This window comes from Anomaloglossus baeobatrachus, chromosome 12 (genome assembly GCF_048569485.1).
Source record: "Anomaloglossus baeobatrachus isolate aAnoBae1 chromosome 12, aAnoBae1.hap1, whole genome shotgun sequence".
NCBI lineage: Eukaryota > Metazoa > Chordata > Amphibia > Anura > Aromobatidae > Anomaloglossus > Anomaloglossus baeobatrachus.
In genome coordinates, this window is record NC_134364.1 from 69267690 (window position 1) to 69285782 (window position 18093).

Consider the following 18093-nt stretch of genomic DNA (forward strand, 5'->3'; position numbering starts at 1 on the left):
CTCCAGCTACAATTAAAGGAGCACTCCAGCTACGATTAAAGGAAGACTCCAGCTGCAATTAAAGGAGGACTCCAGCTAAAATTAAAGGAGCCCTACAGCTACAATTAAAGGAGCACTCCAGCTACAATTAAAGGAGCACTCTAGCTAAAATTAAAAGAGCACTTCAGCTATAATTAAAGGAGCACTTCAGGTACAGTAAAAGGAGGACTCCAGCTACAATTGAAGGAGCACTCCAGCTGCAATTAAAGGAACCCTCTAGCTCCAATTAAAGGAGCCCTCTAGCTACAATAAATTGAGCCCTCCAGCTACAATTAAAGGAGCACTCCATCTACAATTAAAGGAGCAGTCTAGCTATAATTAAAGGAGTACTTCAGCTACAATTAAAGGAGCCCTCCAGCTAAAATTAAAGGAGCCCTCCAGCTAAAATGAAAGAAGCACTCCAGCTACAATTAAAGAAGGACTCCAGCTACAATTAAAGAAGGACTCCAGCTACAATTAAAGGAGCCCTCCAGCTGTAATTAAAGGAGGACTTCAGCTACAATTAATCTAGCACTCCAGATAAAATTAAAGGAGCCCTCCAGCTACAATTAAAGGAGCACTGCAGCTATAATTAAAGGAACAGTCTAGCTAAAATTAAAGGAGCCCTCCAGCTACAATTAAAGGAGCACTCCATCTACAATTAAAGGAGCAGTCTAGCTAAAATTAAAGGAGCACTCCAGTTACAATTAAAGGAGCACTCCAGCTATAATTAAAGGAGCAGTCTAGCTAAAATTAAAGGAGCACTCCAGTTACAATTAAAGGAGCACTTCAGCTACAATTAAAGGAGGACTCCAGCTACAATTGAAAGAGCCCTCCAGCTAAAATGAAAGGAGCATTCCAGCTAAAATGAAAGAAGCACTCTTTTTTTTTGCTTATACGATACAGCATAGACGACTATTAAAGAATAAAATGGAGGATTCTGTGTATGCTTGATTTACCTGTTTTAGTTGTGGTGAAATCTCTCTGTGTTGTCCGCCATCTTGATTCCTTTTTCTCTTAGATATTGTGCCCTCAATGTAGACTACATTTCCCACGATATCACAGTCTCATTATAATGCTCTGACTTCTAAATGATGGCAGCCAGTGACAGACCAGTGACAGAGTTGAGGTGTCCCCTATGTGACGTATCTTTAGTCTGTGTCTATATCACTGCCCGCCCTGACTGTCAAATTCAGGAGACTGTCTAACAGAATAAACAACCAATCACAGAGCAGCTTTCAGTTTACCACAGCAGAATACAATATGAATTCCACACTATGGTCATCTTTATTGCCCATTGCAACCAATCACAGAGCAGCTTACTGCACCTTGCAACCAATCACAGAGCAGCTTTCAGTTTACCACAGCAGAATACAACATGACAGATGCTCTATGGTTGGCTTTACTGCCCATAGCAACCAATCACAACACAGCTTTCAGTTTACCACAGCAGAATACAACATGAAAGCTGCTCTATGGTTGGCTTTAGTGCCCATAGCAACCAATCACAACACAGCTTTCAGTTTACCACAGCAGAATACAACATGAAAGCCGCTCTATGATTGGCTTTATTGCCCATTCCAACCAATCACAGTATAGCTTTCAGTTTACCCAGCAAAATACAACATGAAATGTGTTCTATGATTGGCTTTACTGCCCATAGCAACCAATCACAGCACAGCTTTCAGTTTACCACAGTAGAATGCAAATGAAATCAGCTGGTTGACTTTACTGCCCATTCCAACCAATCACAGTGCAGCTTTCAGTTTACCACAGTAGAATACAATAGGAAAGCCACACTATGGTCATCTTTATTGCCCATTGCAACCAATCACAGAGCAGCTTACTGCACCTTGCAACCAATCACAGAGCAGCTTTCAGTTTACCACAGCAGAATACAACATGACAGATGCTCTATGGTTGGCTTTACTGCCCATAGCAACCAATCACAACACAGCTTTCAGTTTACCACAGCAGAATACAACATGAAAGCTGCTCTATGGTTGGCTTTAGTGCCCATAGCAACCAATCACAACACAGCTTTCAGTTTACCACAGCAGAATACAACATGAAAGCCGCTCTATGATTGGCTTTATTGCCCATTCCAACCAATCACAGTATAGCTTTCAGTTTACCCAGCAAAATACAACATGAAATGTGTTCTATGATTGGCTTTACTGCCCATAGCAACCAATCACAGCACAGCTTTCAGTTTACCACAGTAGAATGCAAATGAAATCAGCTGGTTGACTTTACTGCCCATTCCAACCAATCACAGTGCAGCTTTCAGTTTACCACAGTAGAATACAATAGGAAAGCCACACTATGGTCTTCTTTGCTGTCTGTAACAACCAATCACAGCACAGCTTTCGTAATTCAAAAGCAGAATATAAAATAAAAGCTATTTTATGATTTGTTGAACACAGAGGGCAAGGGAGATTGGAGCAGGGCAGGGAGGAGTCAGAGCTGCCAGGAAGGATTTCATAGGTGATGATGTCATCCTGTAGTTCACACGATGTCATAGACTGACTTCCTGCTTCCATATTTGTGAGATGATGGTAAATATGCTGCACCATTTCTGTAACAATCTTTTTACAGCTGATGTTATGTTTTCTTACCAATGCATTTGGCAAGTGTATTGCTCGGACATTGAGAACATTGTAGCCTGCAGTACTCCCCACCGGCCACAAGAGGTCACTGTTTTCCTGTTTACCCTTATATAGACTCTTGCTTGGCACTTATGGATGGAGAGACTGGTAAATGGCCTCTGTTCTGCTGGTTTAGGCTGCATATTGACAGCATCAGATGGAGTTTGTGCAGGGGAGGTGTTGGCACCTAGAAGGAAGTGCCTGACAGGATCTGTGCCATCTTGAGAAAGGAGCATGAGAGCTGCAAGGTAGAGGACGTGTGGATCTTCACCCAGCGTCATCCATGGTGGCCGTGTGACCTTGTGAGATGAATACTGCTAGAGTTAACAGAGGACACAGTCTCAATCCAGTTACTCTGTCAATGAAAAGGTTGTCTCAGTGCCATTTACAGCAGAGAGCGGAGACAACAGCTCCAGGAAGGATGGACTTGCCGAAAAATAAGGAGTAAGAAGGAATCAAAATTGCTGGACAAATCATAAACAATCTTAAAGGGAACCTGTCACCAGATTTGGGGCCTATAAGCTGCAGCCACCGCAACTGGCCTCTTATATACGGCATTCTAACATGCTGTATATAAGAGCCCAGGCCGCTGTGTAGAATGTAAAAATCACACTATAATACTCACTTAAACGGTTGAGGTACGGTGCAGATGGATGTCTCCGTTCTCCTCTTTCGGCCATCTTCGTCCTCCTTCTTCTGAAGCCGGGGTGCATGACATGTTCTACGTCATCCACACTAGCCGGCATTGAGGTCCCGCGCAGGCGCACTACAATACTTTGATCTGTCCTGCTCAGAGCAGATCAAAGTGCACCTGCACAGGACCTCAATGCCAGCGTGTGTGCATGACGGAGGATGCATCATACACCCCGGCTTCAGAAGAAGGAGGACAAAGATGGCCGAAAGAGGAAACGCTGCAACCAGAGAACGGAGACACCCATCTGACCCGTCTGCATCGCACCGCCCGTTTAGGTAAGTATTATAAAGTGTTTTTTACGTTCTACACAGTGGCCTGGACTCTTATATATGTCACGCTCCCGATGCCTCAGCACCGCTTATTACCACTGACCCGGTCGCACCATCCCGGCACCGCTCCGTGACCACTGATCCTGTCCACATGTCCACCAGTCATGGCTACCGCCCCCGCTCGTGCTCTCCTGTGTTCTGCTCCTGGTCTCAGGAGTCTGACTCTGACTAATGCCTCTGTATAGGACCAGGCCGCGCCCACTCTCCTGGTCTTATAGGCCCAGCACACCTGAAACAGGAAATGACATAGGGCTGTGCTGGGTATATAAGACTTGCCTTTCCATGTGGGTGGGGCCTGATCAATGTGTCTTGAAACTTAGTTTTGAAAGCTAGGTGCTCAGGTCCCCTTATGCTGTGTCCCGTTACCTGGACTCTTGCTTGTCTTTTCTACCCGGCCACGCCAGTGCCCTGGAACCCCGAGACCCCAGTGACTGTGTTCTTCCCGTCCCCTGTGGGACACGGTTCCCGTCCCGGCCACGCCAGTGCTCCGGCTGCCGTGTACCCTGCCCCCCGGTGGGGTGCTCGGTCCAGAGGATCCACCTCCTGAGTCTACCAGTCCTCCCGGTCCTGACAGATTGATCAGGCCATGGATTCCGCCGGAGCACAAGCGTCTGAGCTGGCTGAACTACGCCAGGAACTGGTGCAACAGCGTGACACCTTACACCGCTTACTGAAGTTCCTGACGTCTGTGGACAGCCGCTTGTATACGTTACAGACCGCCGCTTCAACCTCGTCAACTCAGCGAACAGCGACTACGTCCGAACCCGTTGTCTCTGCGGCCTCGCAACTCCGCCTCGCTGCACCGCCTCGCTATGCTGGGGACCCCAAGAACTGCCGGGGGTTTTTGAACCAGTGCTCGCTGCACTTCAAATTACTCCCGCACCTCTTCGCTTCCGACCAAGCCAAGATAGCCTTTGTGATGTCCCACCTGGAAGGCGAGGCGTTGGCCTGGATAAATCCGTTGTGGGAGAACGAGGATCCGGTGACGACCGACATCCGGGAATTCCTTCAGGCTTTTCGAAGTACCTTTGATGAACCAGGTCGCAGTACCGCGGTTACCTCCTCGCTCCTCCGGCTACGCCAAGGGACCCTAACGGTTGGCCAGTACGCCATCCAGTTCCGCACGCTTGCCTCCGAGCTAGGCTGGAACAATGAGGCCTTGACTGCCGCCTTCTGGGAGGGGCTCTCCGGTCGCATCAAGGACGAATTAGCCGGTCGTGACGTTCCCCGTACCTTGGATGCTTTGGTATCACTAGCCACCCGGATTGATCTCCGTTTTCAGGAACGGACCAAGGAGGTATCCCGAGAGAACCGACCAGTCCGCCACTCCTTTGTCCTGCAGAAGTCTACCGTTCCCCCGCCATTGCCTTCCTGTGATTCAAGTCCCGAACCTATGCAAATAGACCGGCTGAGCCAAGCCGAGCAACGCCGTGCAGAGCGACTCGCCCGGGGCCTGTGTTTCTATTGTGGAAGCGGTTCACATCTGCTCCGCTCTTGCCCTGAGAGGCCAGGAAGACCCCAAGTTCAAGGGATGGTGGGAACCGCCACCCTTGGTACCGGAATCCCCTCAGTCCCGGTTACACAGACTGTCCAGGTGACGACTGAGAAGACCCGGTTCACGGCAGAGGCTCACATTGATTCGGGGGCAGCGGGTAATTTCATCCTACAAGCTACCGTGGACCGTTATCGGATACCGGTCATCCCGCTTGCAAAACCCCTCTGGTTCGCTTCTGTGGACGGAAAACCGTTATACGAACCCGTCGTATATACAACCGAACCCGTGAGACTCCGTGTTGGTGCTCTGCACACTGAGACTATCGCTTTATATGTCATTCCGAGAATGGCTCCCGCGCTTCTGCTGGGTCTGCCCTGGCTACAACTTCATGACCCTGACATCAGTTGGCGCTCTGGCGCAATCACTCGCTGGAGTCCCTCGTGCCATGATAACTGTCTACAGCCCGTTCCTCAGCCCCTGGCATCTGACCCTGTCATGTCGCAAGAAGAAGAGGAAACGAGGCAGTCCAGCGTTGTACCACAACTCCTGTCTCTTGTACCTGTGGTGCCACCAGAACAAGAAGGAGTCGACGCAGTCCAGCGTCGTACCACAACTTCTGTCGCCTGAGTCCTTGGTACCACCGGGCCCTGAAGAAGAAACGACGCAGTCTAGCGTCGCTCCACCGTCCCTGGCTATTGAGACTTCGATGTTACCGACTACTGAGGATGTGACAATGTCCTGTACCCGGTCCGAGACGCCCGATCCGGTCATCCACGACCCCGGTCCTACTTCTGTCTGTCCTCCGCTTCCCGTTGCCCCCGTTGCCACTACCGGTAGATCGTCGGCTAAACGTCGTGCGGCCAAGAAGGCGGTACGGGGTCAGCGGTCCTTCCTCGCCTTTGCGTTGGGTCCTGGTCCGGTGACTCGATCCGGGGTGCCCCTGGGGTACTGTGCACGGAGGGGGGGGCATAGAGGGGGGGTACTGTCACGCTCCCGATGCCTCAGCACCGCTCCTTACCCACTGACCCGGTCGCACCATCCCGGCACCGCTCCGTGACCACTGATCCTGTCCACATGTCCACCAGTCATGGCTACCGCCCCCGCTCGTGCTCTCCTGTGTTCTGCTCCTGGTCTCAGGAGTCTGACTCTGACTAATGCCTCTGTATAGGACCAGGACGCGCCCACTGTCCTGGTCTTATAGGCCCAGCACACCTGAAACAGGAAATGACATAGGGCTGTGCTGGGTATATAAGACTTGCCTTTCCATGTGGGCGGGGCCTGATCAACGTGTCTTGAAACTTAGTTTTGAAAGCTAGGTGCTCAGGTCCCCTTATGCTGTGTCCCGTTACCTGGACTCTTGCTTGTCTTTTCTACCCGGCCACGCCAGTGCCCTGGAACCCCGAGACCCCAGTGACTGTGTTCTTCCCGTCCCCTGTGGGACACGGTTCCCGTCCCGGCCACGCCAGTGCTCCGGCTGCCGTGTACCCTGCCCCCCGGTGGGGTGCTCGGTCCAGAGGATCCACCTCCTGGGTCTACCAGTCCTCCCGGTCCTGACAATATACAGTATGTTAGAATGCTGTATATAAGATCCCACTGGTGGTGGCTGCAGTTTAATGTCACCAAATCTGCTGACAGGTTCCCTTTAAATACGCAGCAGATACAACATTGCTGGCAACAAGTGTAGATAGAATGAAGAACTTATTACAGAGTACACATAATAGGATGAAATAAATAATGTAATAGGAGTATTGATGATAAGTAAGCATTATATGTGCAAAAAGAAAAAGGTCAGAGTGCTTCTTTAAACATAAATAACAACCCAATGTTTAATATAAAAGTCCAGATCTCACAAAAGTAGAAAACGAGACAAGAGAGAAGACAAAATAAGACAATAGGTCCAAAAAAAGGCAATATAGACTAGAAAGACCTAAACCCCATATACCGTGCTTTATAACATAAAATATCGATATTCTCAGGATCGACTAATCATCTAATGTGTATGGGACAGATTCCGATTCAACCATGACAAATAATCTTGGCCAAGAGGAGTGGGTCAGAAAGTGTAATAATTTGACAGCTTTTCTTTCTCACCAGAGCAAATCGCAGACACCCTCTGATGGCGGCTTATGTGGCCTGAGGATAAAATGATCAGGTATGTTAAAATTCAATATAACCATCCCTTCTTTATCTGTCAGGGGAAAGTCAGGAGACCCCCATGCAAATAAGATAGTCAGCAGGTTCCATATTCTGACTTTGCTCTTTTGTGTATGGGGCCTTATGTCTATGTTTGGAGTCTGCACAGACCAGACATAGGTGTTATTGGTGTTAAAGGGACCATATTTCCAATTATCACAGGCTAGCTAGTGATTTGCCATAGCATAAAGATGCCCTGTGACCAGGACAAAAGTGGACAGTTATTGCTCTCATTTTTTTCCCGCTATTCCCCTGAGTATTCCATGTATTTTATTTTTTTAAATAATTTTTTTTAAATCTTTTCATTTGTCCAATGGGTGTGTTGCTCAACGGATCCTCTAGGGCGTGTCTATAGTCTGCTCTGCATAATGAGCCTGTGAGCCACGCCCCCTAGGATAAAACCATAAAGATTAGCAACAAAAAAATTATCTCTTGAACCGTATTGCAGATTAAATAAAACAAACAAAAAGCTGAATACTCAGGGAAGCAGCAGCTATGAAATAAGGGGGAAAAAAATTATCACTTTTTACCTGGTTACAAATTTTCATTAGAGGGGTAATACTTGTTTTATTGTATTTTTTTAGTTAGCATCCAAGGGTGATGAAGAATACAGATAGAGTAATCAATTTTAATTTTACTGCATTTCAGGGGTTCTGATTTTCCTTATAGAGATCCAGTCTTAAAGACAATGCTCCCTGGGCTCCGGAAGGAAGAAATAGGTTCTCTAGTGACACCTGTGGGATGCACTGCCAATTTTGCAAGTTTTCCCACATGGAAAGAATAGAGGGGTCTGTAATTTTTATGGTAGGTAACTTCAACTGTGACAGACAGAATAAAACACAATCCAGAAAATCCCATTTTATGATTCTTAAATGATTAATTTGCATTTTATTGCATAAAATAAGTATGTGATAAATAGAAAAACAGAACTTAATATTTGGTAGAAACATTTGTTTGCACTTACAGAGGTCGGACATTTCCGGTAGTTCTTGACCAGGTTTGCATACACTTCAGTAGGGATTTTGGCGACTCCTCCATACAGATCTTCTCCAGATCTTTTAGGTGTCGGGGCTGTCACTGGGCAACATTGAGTTTCACCTCCCTCCAAAGATTGTCTATTTGGTTCAGGTCTGGAGACTGACTAGGCCACTCCAGGAACTTGAAATGCTAATTACGGAACTACTCCTTAGTTGTCCTGGCTGTGTGTTTCAGGTCATTGTCATGCTGGAATACCCTGTCCCAAACCAACTTCAATGCTCTTACTAAGGAAGGAGGTTGTTGGCTAAAATCATGCGATTCATGACCCTATCCATCCTCCCATCACTATGGTGCAGTGATCCTTTACAGAAAAGCACCCCCAAAGTATGATGTTTAAGCCCCCATGTGTCACAGTTGGGACGGTGTTCTTGGGGTTGTACTCATCCTTCTTCTTTCTCCAAACACGTCGAGTGGAGTTCTGTTTTGGTCTCATATGACCACATGACCTTCTCCCGTGTCTCCTTTGGATCACCCAGATGGTCACTGATCAACTTCAAACAGGCTTGGACATGTGCTGGTGTCGCGGGCGGGGAGGAGGGTGTCGGCACACCGCGCTCACCCCTTCTGCTCGGGTCCGGCACCTGCTCAGTGGTGGCTCGAGCTGTGGGCCGGATCCCGGGGTTTCTCGAGCGACACACCTCGCCCGTGAGTGAAAGGGGGTTGTTGGGTGTGGGGATTGTTATAGTTCGTGACGCCACCCACGGTTGTGGTGATTTCACCACCGCTGCTCAATATGGGGCTCCCGGGGATGGTGATGCGGAGCAGCCAGTTGTTGTGTTGCCCCTCCGTGGGTAGGGGTCGGTGATCCCGGGGCCCGGTGATGGAGAAGTAGGTGCGGGGCCTGGTGGGCGCAGGGACGCGGGGGCAGCGCTGTGCCTTGCGGCACTGTGGTACTCACTCAGCCTGAGACACGGACACAGTTTGTACGGTAAACCAAACGGCTGGTAGGACGGTCCCACAGACGGCTGCACCTGCACTCCCGGTAGGTGACGGTGATGTCCCTCTTCCTTGCACCTATGTTTGACTTGTGGTAGCGGTGGATTCCCTCCGGTTACCCGCTCCCCGACTGCAATCTGGGCCGGAGGAGCTCTACACTTTGCCCGCAGGCGCTGGCCCTGAGAAACTGGTGCCGTGGCGGTGGCGGTGTCTCTCCAATACGGGTTGGGCTGTTGCCTTCAATCGGGACTTGGTTGTTGGGGGATCTGCGTCCCCGTCACTGACGGATTCGGCAAATTTGGCGACTCCTAGCCTTGCCGGGGTCCGAGAGGCCCCTGCCCTGGTGCTGACTGTCCTTCGGAACACTGCTCCAGACCACCGGGCACACAGCCAACGGGGTCCTTCCAGGAACTTCCAAACGGTCCCCCTCCAGACAGTCACCGCCGTCGCTGACCTTGCTGATCTGGCCCTACACAAAGCTGGACCTTCAGGCTTTCTTTCTTTGCTGTCACTTTACTTGCTTTCCTCCTTTTCCACTTTTCTACTTTCACTTTCACTTGGCTGTTTACTTTTGCCCTGTCTAGACTACTCCTTCACTCCTTCCACTTCCTCCTCCCTGACTAGACTCTCCTCTTCACTCTTGCCCTCCCTGGGCTAATCTGCCTGGTTTCTCCCGCCTCCAGAGTTGTGAGCTCCTCGGTGGGCGGAGCCAACCGCCTGGCCCACCCCCTGGTGTGCATCATCAAACTCCTGGAGGAAGGCAACAAGGATTTGTGGTTAGCATTGATGTGCCTACCTGGAGTGTGGGGTGTGGTGGTGTTGTGACCCGTGTCCCCTGGCTTGCCCAGGGCGACACACTGGCATAAGCAGGGGGACCTTGCATGCCCTGCATGATTTTAATCCATGGAGGTGTAGTGTGTTACTAACTGTAATCTTTGAGGCTATGTGCGCACGTGTGCGTAATTCATCCAGTTACGCTGCGCTTTGTAGCGCAGCGTAACTGCATGCGTCCTGCGTCCCCTGCACAGTCTATGGAGATTGTGCAGGGGCCGTGCGCACGTGGCATATTAGAACGCAGCGATTCGGCTGCTGCCCGAATCGCTGCGTTCTAAGAAGTGACATGTCACTTCTTCCGTGCGCTTTGCCGGCAGCCCCTGCTCTGTCTATGGCAGGAGCTGCAGGCAGAGCGCACGTTCTCGCCGGCACCATGCGCTTCAGAACGGAGCTTTTCAGCTGCGCTCTGAAGCGCACCTTTTAGGTGCCGTGCAGAGCGCACAGGTGCGCACATACCCTTAGACTATGGTCCCAGCTCTCTTCAGGTCATTGACCAGGTTTCCCCTGTGTAGTTCTGGGCTGATTCCTGACCTTTCTCAAAATCATCCTTACCCCATGAGGCAAGATCTTGCATGGTGCCCCAGACCAAGTAAGATTGACAGTCATCTTGTGCTTCTTCCAGTATATAATAATTGCACCAACAGTTGTTGCCTTCTCACCAAGATGCTTGCCTAGTGTCCTGTAGTTCATTCCAGCCTTGTGCAGGTCTACAATTTTGTCCCTGGTGTCCTTAGACAGCTCTTTGGTCTTCGCCATGGTGGAGAGGTTGGAGTGTAATTGATTGAGTGTGTGAACGGGTGTCTATAGGTAAGGAGTTCAAACAGGTGCAATTATTACAGGTAATGAGTGCAGAGTAGGAGCTTCTTAAAAGAAATATAACAGGTCTGCGAGAGCCAGAATTCTTGCTGGTAGATTGGTGACAAAATACCTTTTTCATGTAATAAAATGCAAACTAGTTTTTTAAAAATCATGCAATGTGATTTTCTGGGGGGCTTCTGTCACAGTTGAAGTTACCATAGATAAAAATTAGAGACCCCTCCATTCTTTGTAGGTAGGAAAACTTACAACATAGGGGGTGTATAAATACTTATTTTCTGCAGTGTAGGTAACAGTAAGGAGACATCTTTTCCATCTGGAGGAGAGTATGATACCCCCCAAAAAAGAGTAAAAATGATTTTCTGAATTTCATGTTTTTCTCTGGGACCAGTAGGGGATTACGAGTCCTTGATACCGATACTGGCTTTACAAATCCACACATTAACCTGTGCTTGGTTGGGATGACGTTTGGGAGACATAGCGGGGAGGATTAGGTCATGGTGTACGTTGCTATCTCCATTTCATTTGATCTGCAGGTTTATATTTTTGCTGTTTTGTGTGCACACAGCGGCGCTCAGAAACAATCCCCTCTAAATACTGTACGTTCCGTCTCTCACATTATAAGCATCTGTAATTGGCGTCTTTTGTCTCTGGTAATGGGTAGGGTATAATTTTCCAGCGCAGATGTGTACGTAATCTACCTCTGTTAGTTTAATATCTCATACACATCACATACGAAGATCACCTACAGAACAGCAGGAAAAGTGGAGGAAAAGTGATTCTGTCGAAATCTCCGCAAATGGTTGAGAGAGAGAGAGAGAGAGAGTCGGAAAAGGTAGAAAATGAAGATTTGCCGGCTGCTATTTGAATATAAACACTCTTCACTTCCATGCAGAAAAAGTTTAAAGGAAGCAGATGAAGGAGGGGAAGAGGGGGGGGAGAAGAAAAGCTGGAGATAGACAGCGATGCCTCACATCTTCATGGGAATGTAAGAAGACAAAAGAGAGTAAAATGATGGCAATTTTATGTATTGCACATAAGGGCTGTCTGAGTTAATGCATATGACAGGGTAATATAGACATGATTACAAAGAAGGTTCTGCTCTGCCCCTTTCTGCGTGACGAACAAAAAAAAAAAATTATGTACGTGTGTATTAACCCATCGCTGCCTGCTTATTTCATCTGTAATCAGTTGGCGGTTTCTCATTTGTATGTATAATTATCAGTCATGGAATTGGGTTTGTATGTGGAAGCAATGATGAAGGTGTAAGACAGCGAAGATCAAAATAGGCTTCTATTCTTGTAATAAGCATTATGTCGTCTTCAAAGAATGACCTTTGGAGTGGCTTTGGTTGATGGCCAATTCATCCTACCTCCATCAACCTACACCAACTCCTTGATTGCCCTTGGCTGGCTGTCAAATCATCGTATTATCAACCTCATCCCTACTATTGAGTGCTCTTGGCAAGCAATGAAAACATCCCACCATTCTTAAGTCCTCTATCAAACTGTTTGAGCGCACTTGGCTTGCCATCAACCTATCAAACCCTCATTTGAAAATATGACTGGCCATCAACCCAAACCATGACTTGATGAGTCCTCTTGGCTGGCCATCCCCAAATAAAACTTCTTGAGCAACGTTGGCTGACCATCAACTCATCAAATCCTCTTTTAATGAGCACTCTAGACTAGCCATGAACCCATCAAAGCTTTCCCTGTTGAGTATCCTAGACTGGTGATCAACCCAAACCATGACTTGATGAGTCCTCTTGGCTGGCCATTAAACTATCCCCCCATCCCCATATCAAACTTATTTAACAATGTTGACTGACCATCATCCTATCAAACACTTGACTGGCCATGAACTCATCAAAGCCTGACCTGTTGAGTATCCTTGACTGACCATGAATCCATAATAGCCACCCTTGATGAGCACCGTTGAGTGGCCATAAAACTTTCCCACCATTTCTAATCACACTTCTTCAGCACCCTTGACTGGTCATCAACACTTCAAATCCTCGCTTGATGAGCGTCTTTGGCTTGCCATGAAACTATCTTGCCATCCCCAACTACACTTCATGAGTGCCCTTAACTTGTCATCAACTCATCAAACCCACCTTTATATCACCTCCCTCTTCTTGTGAGTGCCCTTCACAGACTTTCAACACATCCCACCATCAAACCCTCCTAGATGAGTCCCCTTCACAGGCCTCCAATCTTGATGAGTGGCCTTAGATGGTCATAAAACTAATCCAACACTAAATTACTCCCTTTATGAGCTCCCTTCACAGACACTCAACCCATTCCACCATCAAACTTTCCTAGACAAGTGTCCGTTGGTTTTCTACAATGCAATCAATCTGAGATTAACTGTTCTACAGAAGATAGGATAGATGGGATGATCAAGGTTGGTTTTAGTTGGCAATTGCCCAAGTCTGCGCAATTGTCCAAGGCCCAATTCCCTAGGGAGATCCTAAGGATCACAGCCCCAGGAGCAACATTTCATTCCACTTTAGGCCCCTTTACACACTGAGACTTTCTAGCGATCCCACCAGCGATCCCAACCTGGCCGGGATCACTACAAAGTCTCTGGTGAGCTGTCAAACAGGCAGACCTGGCCAACAACGCAACAGCGATCCGGACCTGCAGAACGACCTAGCTAGTCATTGGGGACGTTGTAAAGCAGCTTTTTGAAAGGGAAATCGCTAACGAAGTCGCTGTAAAGTCCCCTTTACACACTGAGACTTTCTAGCGATCATGCTGCACAGCGGGAAACAAAGGACCAAAGAATGGTCCTGAACAATTTGTAGCGATCAGCAACTTCACAGCAGGGGCCGGGTCGCTGATGTGTTTCACACACTGCAATGTCGCTGGGGAGGTCGCTATTGCGTCACAAAACCGGTGACGTTACAGCGATGTCGTTTGCGATGTTGCAGTGTGTAAAGCCACCTTTTCAGTTCTAGTATTTGGGCAAAGACCTCTTAATCTCTGTCCAGGCACTGTCCTATATAGTGACGAACAAAACTTTGCCTATTGATCTATTGACCAGTGCCGAAATTCCAGGGTTGAGACTCTGCAGAGTCTATGTTTTGGTGATAGGTTTTTCAATCAGACAGGTATACTTTATGACTGAGCTGTTCCCCAAAAGCTAGAGCTTCCACCCCCCAAAAAAAGTACCACCCCTGTTCCTGTTGTACTGAATTACCATTTATGTGCTTCTTATTTTTATGATGGCATGGTCATGTTATATTTGTCTGTACACAGAGTTCCCCATACAAAGGTAAATATTCTGGAAGCTAAACAAAGCTGGTGCGCAATACTGAGCAAAATAAATTGCTTCAGTGCATGTTAATGGATACAGAAGATTAAACTGGTGAATTATACTTCCTGGGGTGAAGCAATGTGTTTTTTTGGATACACCTGATTTAATCTGTGCAAAATACTGGGCAAAGTAGATTGAATCAGTGCATTATACTGGTTTAGGATGATCGACCTGGTGATTAAACTGGGAGCCCAAATCAATGTATGATAAGTTATCGGAGATTGAATCGGTGGTTTCATTGGACTTTGGAGACTTGGGGTGATGATTTTATTGGCAAAGGACAAGATATCAGTCTCTGATTCTGTTTAAATGGACACTAAACTTCTATCTCATATCCATTTGTTTTGTGTCATTGTATGCAATCTATTGTTCCCTGTAGTCAGCCATAAGGGAATGGAGAACGACTTTGGCATTATTTTGTGTACTGCTGTAATAGGTGGGCGGTGCCCCCATCCGTAACCGTATTATGTTTTATGTATTTACTGTTGCATATTATACATGCATGTGTTGGTGTTTATATATATTACAAGAGGATACCCTTAGCATGTAGCATAGCTAGGTTACTAAAGTCTGCATTCAGCGGTCGGGTTAGCCAGTGGTAGAGCGAGTAGGTGTTAGATAGGATAGGGTTAACATTGTTAACACAGGAGTATCAGATGGCATAGCGGATGGTTAGGAAAGGGAGCTCCGGAGGGATTCAGTCAAGAATGGGTTCAAGGTGAGAAGACGTGGTCTCAGTGTAAGGGCCTGTCAGGGAACCCCCGAGGTAACTTCTGGACGTCCGGAGCCTACGGCTCACCCCGACGGGCTTAGAGAGTACGCCGGCTAGAGAGCCGTCGGGGCCCGGAAGCAGACGAAGGTGTGCAATATTAGGGGGGAAGGAGGAACAGATCCTAGAGTATTAAGGAAATGGTCCAAGATAGCAGGGAACAACAGAAAGAGTAGTACCCCATAGAGAGAGGAAGGAAGCCCATGTCTGTCATAACGGTGTGAAGAATAAAAGTAAACAAAACTGCTTGCCTAAGTGAACTCTGGTATGGGTTCAAGGTTAGAAGACATGGCCTCGTTGTAAGGGCCAATCAGGCAACCCCGAGGTAACTTCTGGATGTCTGGAGCCTATGGCTCACCCCGGCGGGCTTAGAGAGTAGCCTTGCTAGAGAGCCGTTAGAGCCAAGACGTAGACGAAGGTGTGCGGTATTAGGGGAGTGGAAGGAGGAACAGACCCCAGAGTATTGAGGACGCGATCCAAGATTACGGGGAACAGCATGAAGAGTCGTACCCCACAGAGAAAGGAAGGAAGACCTTGTCTGTCATAACGGTGTGAAGGCTAAAATGAAACAAAACTGCTTGGTTGGGTGAACTTTGGTGTTGTGTGTCTTACTACGTCAAAGCAGCAGGGGTGACAGACACCTTCCTGAAGCACCAAGTAAGTGCCATGCACCCCACCCAAAGTCAGTTCTGCATACAGAGTCTCCTTGGCAAAGGAGAGTTGCAACTGCATGGTCCGGGGCTAGCACCCTTCTGCACTGTTGCAGTTAGTAGATGGGATTTGAGCTGAGATCTTAACCTGTTCTGATCAGTCACCATTACACATTTCGGAAATTCACAAACTTGAGGCTTTTGTAGCAGGCACAATGTTGCCTGTCTGCAGCCACCACTATGGGGAGCTATAGTCATTATTGTAGACTATTTAATAATTGAGTTCAGTGTATTATGAGTATGCAGTGAACTCCTACACTCCTCTTAGTTGTGATGTAGAAGGTGGGCTTGCCCTGTACCGGCTATGTCATGTACTCTGAGTGTTATATTAAGTACTGATGTGTTAATATGTTGTGCTGCTAGCTGGGTGCAGGTTCCAGATACAGCAGAGCGTGACTCTCACCAAAGGCACCACCTAGTGGTTGGGTGAGATAGCGGCAGAATGGAAGTGATAAGGTTTAAAGGGAAGTGACAGATGCGGGAAAGAGGATGGGTGGAAAGTCTCGAGATGAGCCAGTGTAGAATAGGGTTCAAGTGTGAGAAGACGTGTCCTCTGTGCTAGGGCCAGTTAGGGATCCCTGAGGTAACCTTGAGAGGTCCGGAGCCTACGGCTCACACCGACGGGCTTAGAGAGTCAACCGGCTAGAGAGCTGCCATGGCCCAGAATTGGAGAAAGGTGAGCGGAGTCAGGGGGAAGGAGACATAGACTCCAGAGTTTGAGGACGAGATCCAAGATAGCAGAGGGGGACAGGTCGAGAGGTAGTACCCCGTACTAAGAGGAAGGAAGCAAAGGAAGGCCATGTCTGTAATGACGGTGTGAAGAAGTAAACTAAAGAAGTGAACTTTTTGGTTGGCTAAGTGAGCACTGGTGTTGCATCTTTTACTGTCTACAATGATGACCGCCAGTGGGGTGACGGACATCAGCCTGAAGAAACCAGTAAGTGTCGTGCACCCCACCTGGGGTCTCATCTGTGCACAATGCCTCCTTAGCACAGGAGTGCGGTGTGTGTTGCCCAGGGATAAGGGGTACTCAGATCCGGGCCACGGGGTCACTTCTGTGGGTATCACGGTGGCGTGACCCGGTCTGTGATCCCAGGCTCCACAGTAAGAAGGGGATTAGGTAAGGGAGATTGTCCGTGACGCCACCCATGGTGTGCGGTGAGGTAACGGACCACTGCCACTGCTGGTAAATGGATCCCGGGGATGGTAGTGGGCAGCAAGGTGGTGATTTTCCTCCACGGGTAGGGTGTTGGTGTCCCGGGACCCCGGTGAGGTGGTGCAGGGAGGAGATGGAGACCGTCTGAGAGCTGTGCGCCCGGTTGGACCGGGGGATGTTGTTACTCACAGTTCGCTTTGCAAGGAAATTCACACAGTCAGGAATTAACCAGAAATTGCCGGTGTCCGTAGCCTTCAGTACGGAGGGTGTTGAAGTCCCACACACGGTGTAGCAGCCCCTGTTCTTTCCCTGCAGCCAGGTGCCTCTCTCTCCACTCTTTCTCTTTCTTTCCTCCTCAGCCGGGAACGGGGAGTCCACTCCCCTGCAGTGATCCGGGATCTCTCTCGATACCAGCGGGCCACTACCCTGCCCCGGTCAACTCATTTCCCTTCCTCACTAACAGCCTGTCCCGGCCCTTTTGGAGCACGCTTCTGTAGCAGCCCGGGAGCTACAACTCCGGACTCCTCTCCTCTCCCTCTCCTTACACACTCTGCTTCAGCCCCTCCCCTGCTGCTCTGTTTTGCTCTTACACTGGGGGGGGGGGGGGGTGTCTGTCCTGCTGCACTGGTGTGGGATCAGGTTACCAAGGAGGAGAATGACCTGTTCTTTGCTGGATTTCTGCAGGTCTGTGACACCCTGGTTTTGCCAGGGCTGTCTGGGCACCGACATTTATTGTAACGGGAAAAAGAAAGTGCACACATTACAACTATACATCTTCCTACATCGGGAGATACGTTTTCTTAAACTCTAACTATCCTGCCACCCCCCCCACCTGCTGTGCAGATGGTCTCCTCCTGAACTTGAGGACGTTCAACAGGGGTGACAGTCCATAAAACAGTCAACTTTTTTTTAACTTGCAGGTAGCCGTCCATGTTCCGCTACCATCGCTGCTGCCGCCGCCGCTCCCGGTACAGGGCACGGGTCCCGTGCTCAGCAGCCTCCTGCGTAAGAGCCAGGCCTACTCGGATGCCCTCGGCACCGGCTGCAACCAGTCTCGCTAACTGCCGAGGGCTCCATCTCTCACTGGCCTGCTCCTCTCTGCAGGTGCACTCCAGCTGCTCTACAGCCGGGACGGG

The 18093-nt window shown here is 48.6% G+C and overlaps 2 long non-coding RNA genes across 2 annotated transcripts in view; one reads left to right on the forward strand and one right to left on the reverse strand.

The window, feature by feature from the left end:
* The window catches only part of LOC142257500 (uncharacterized), a 183093-nt gene extending 181897 nt beyond the window's left edge, over positions 1-1196 (reverse strand). The window contains exon 1 of the long non-coding RNA XR_012727636.1: positions 978-1196. This is a non-coding gene — a long non-coding RNA (uncharacterized LOC142257500). The remainder of the gene's footprint in view (positions 1-977) is intronic.
* Positions 1197-2340: 1144 nt separating this feature from the next.
* The window catches only part of LOC142257499 (uncharacterized), a 31571-nt gene continuing 15818 nt past the window's right edge, over positions 2341-18093 (forward strand). The window contains exons 1-2 of the long non-coding RNA XR_012727635.1: positions 2341-2576; positions 7279-7336. This is a non-coding gene — a long non-coding RNA (uncharacterized LOC142257499). The remainder of the gene's footprint in view (positions 2577-7278; positions 7337-18093) is intronic.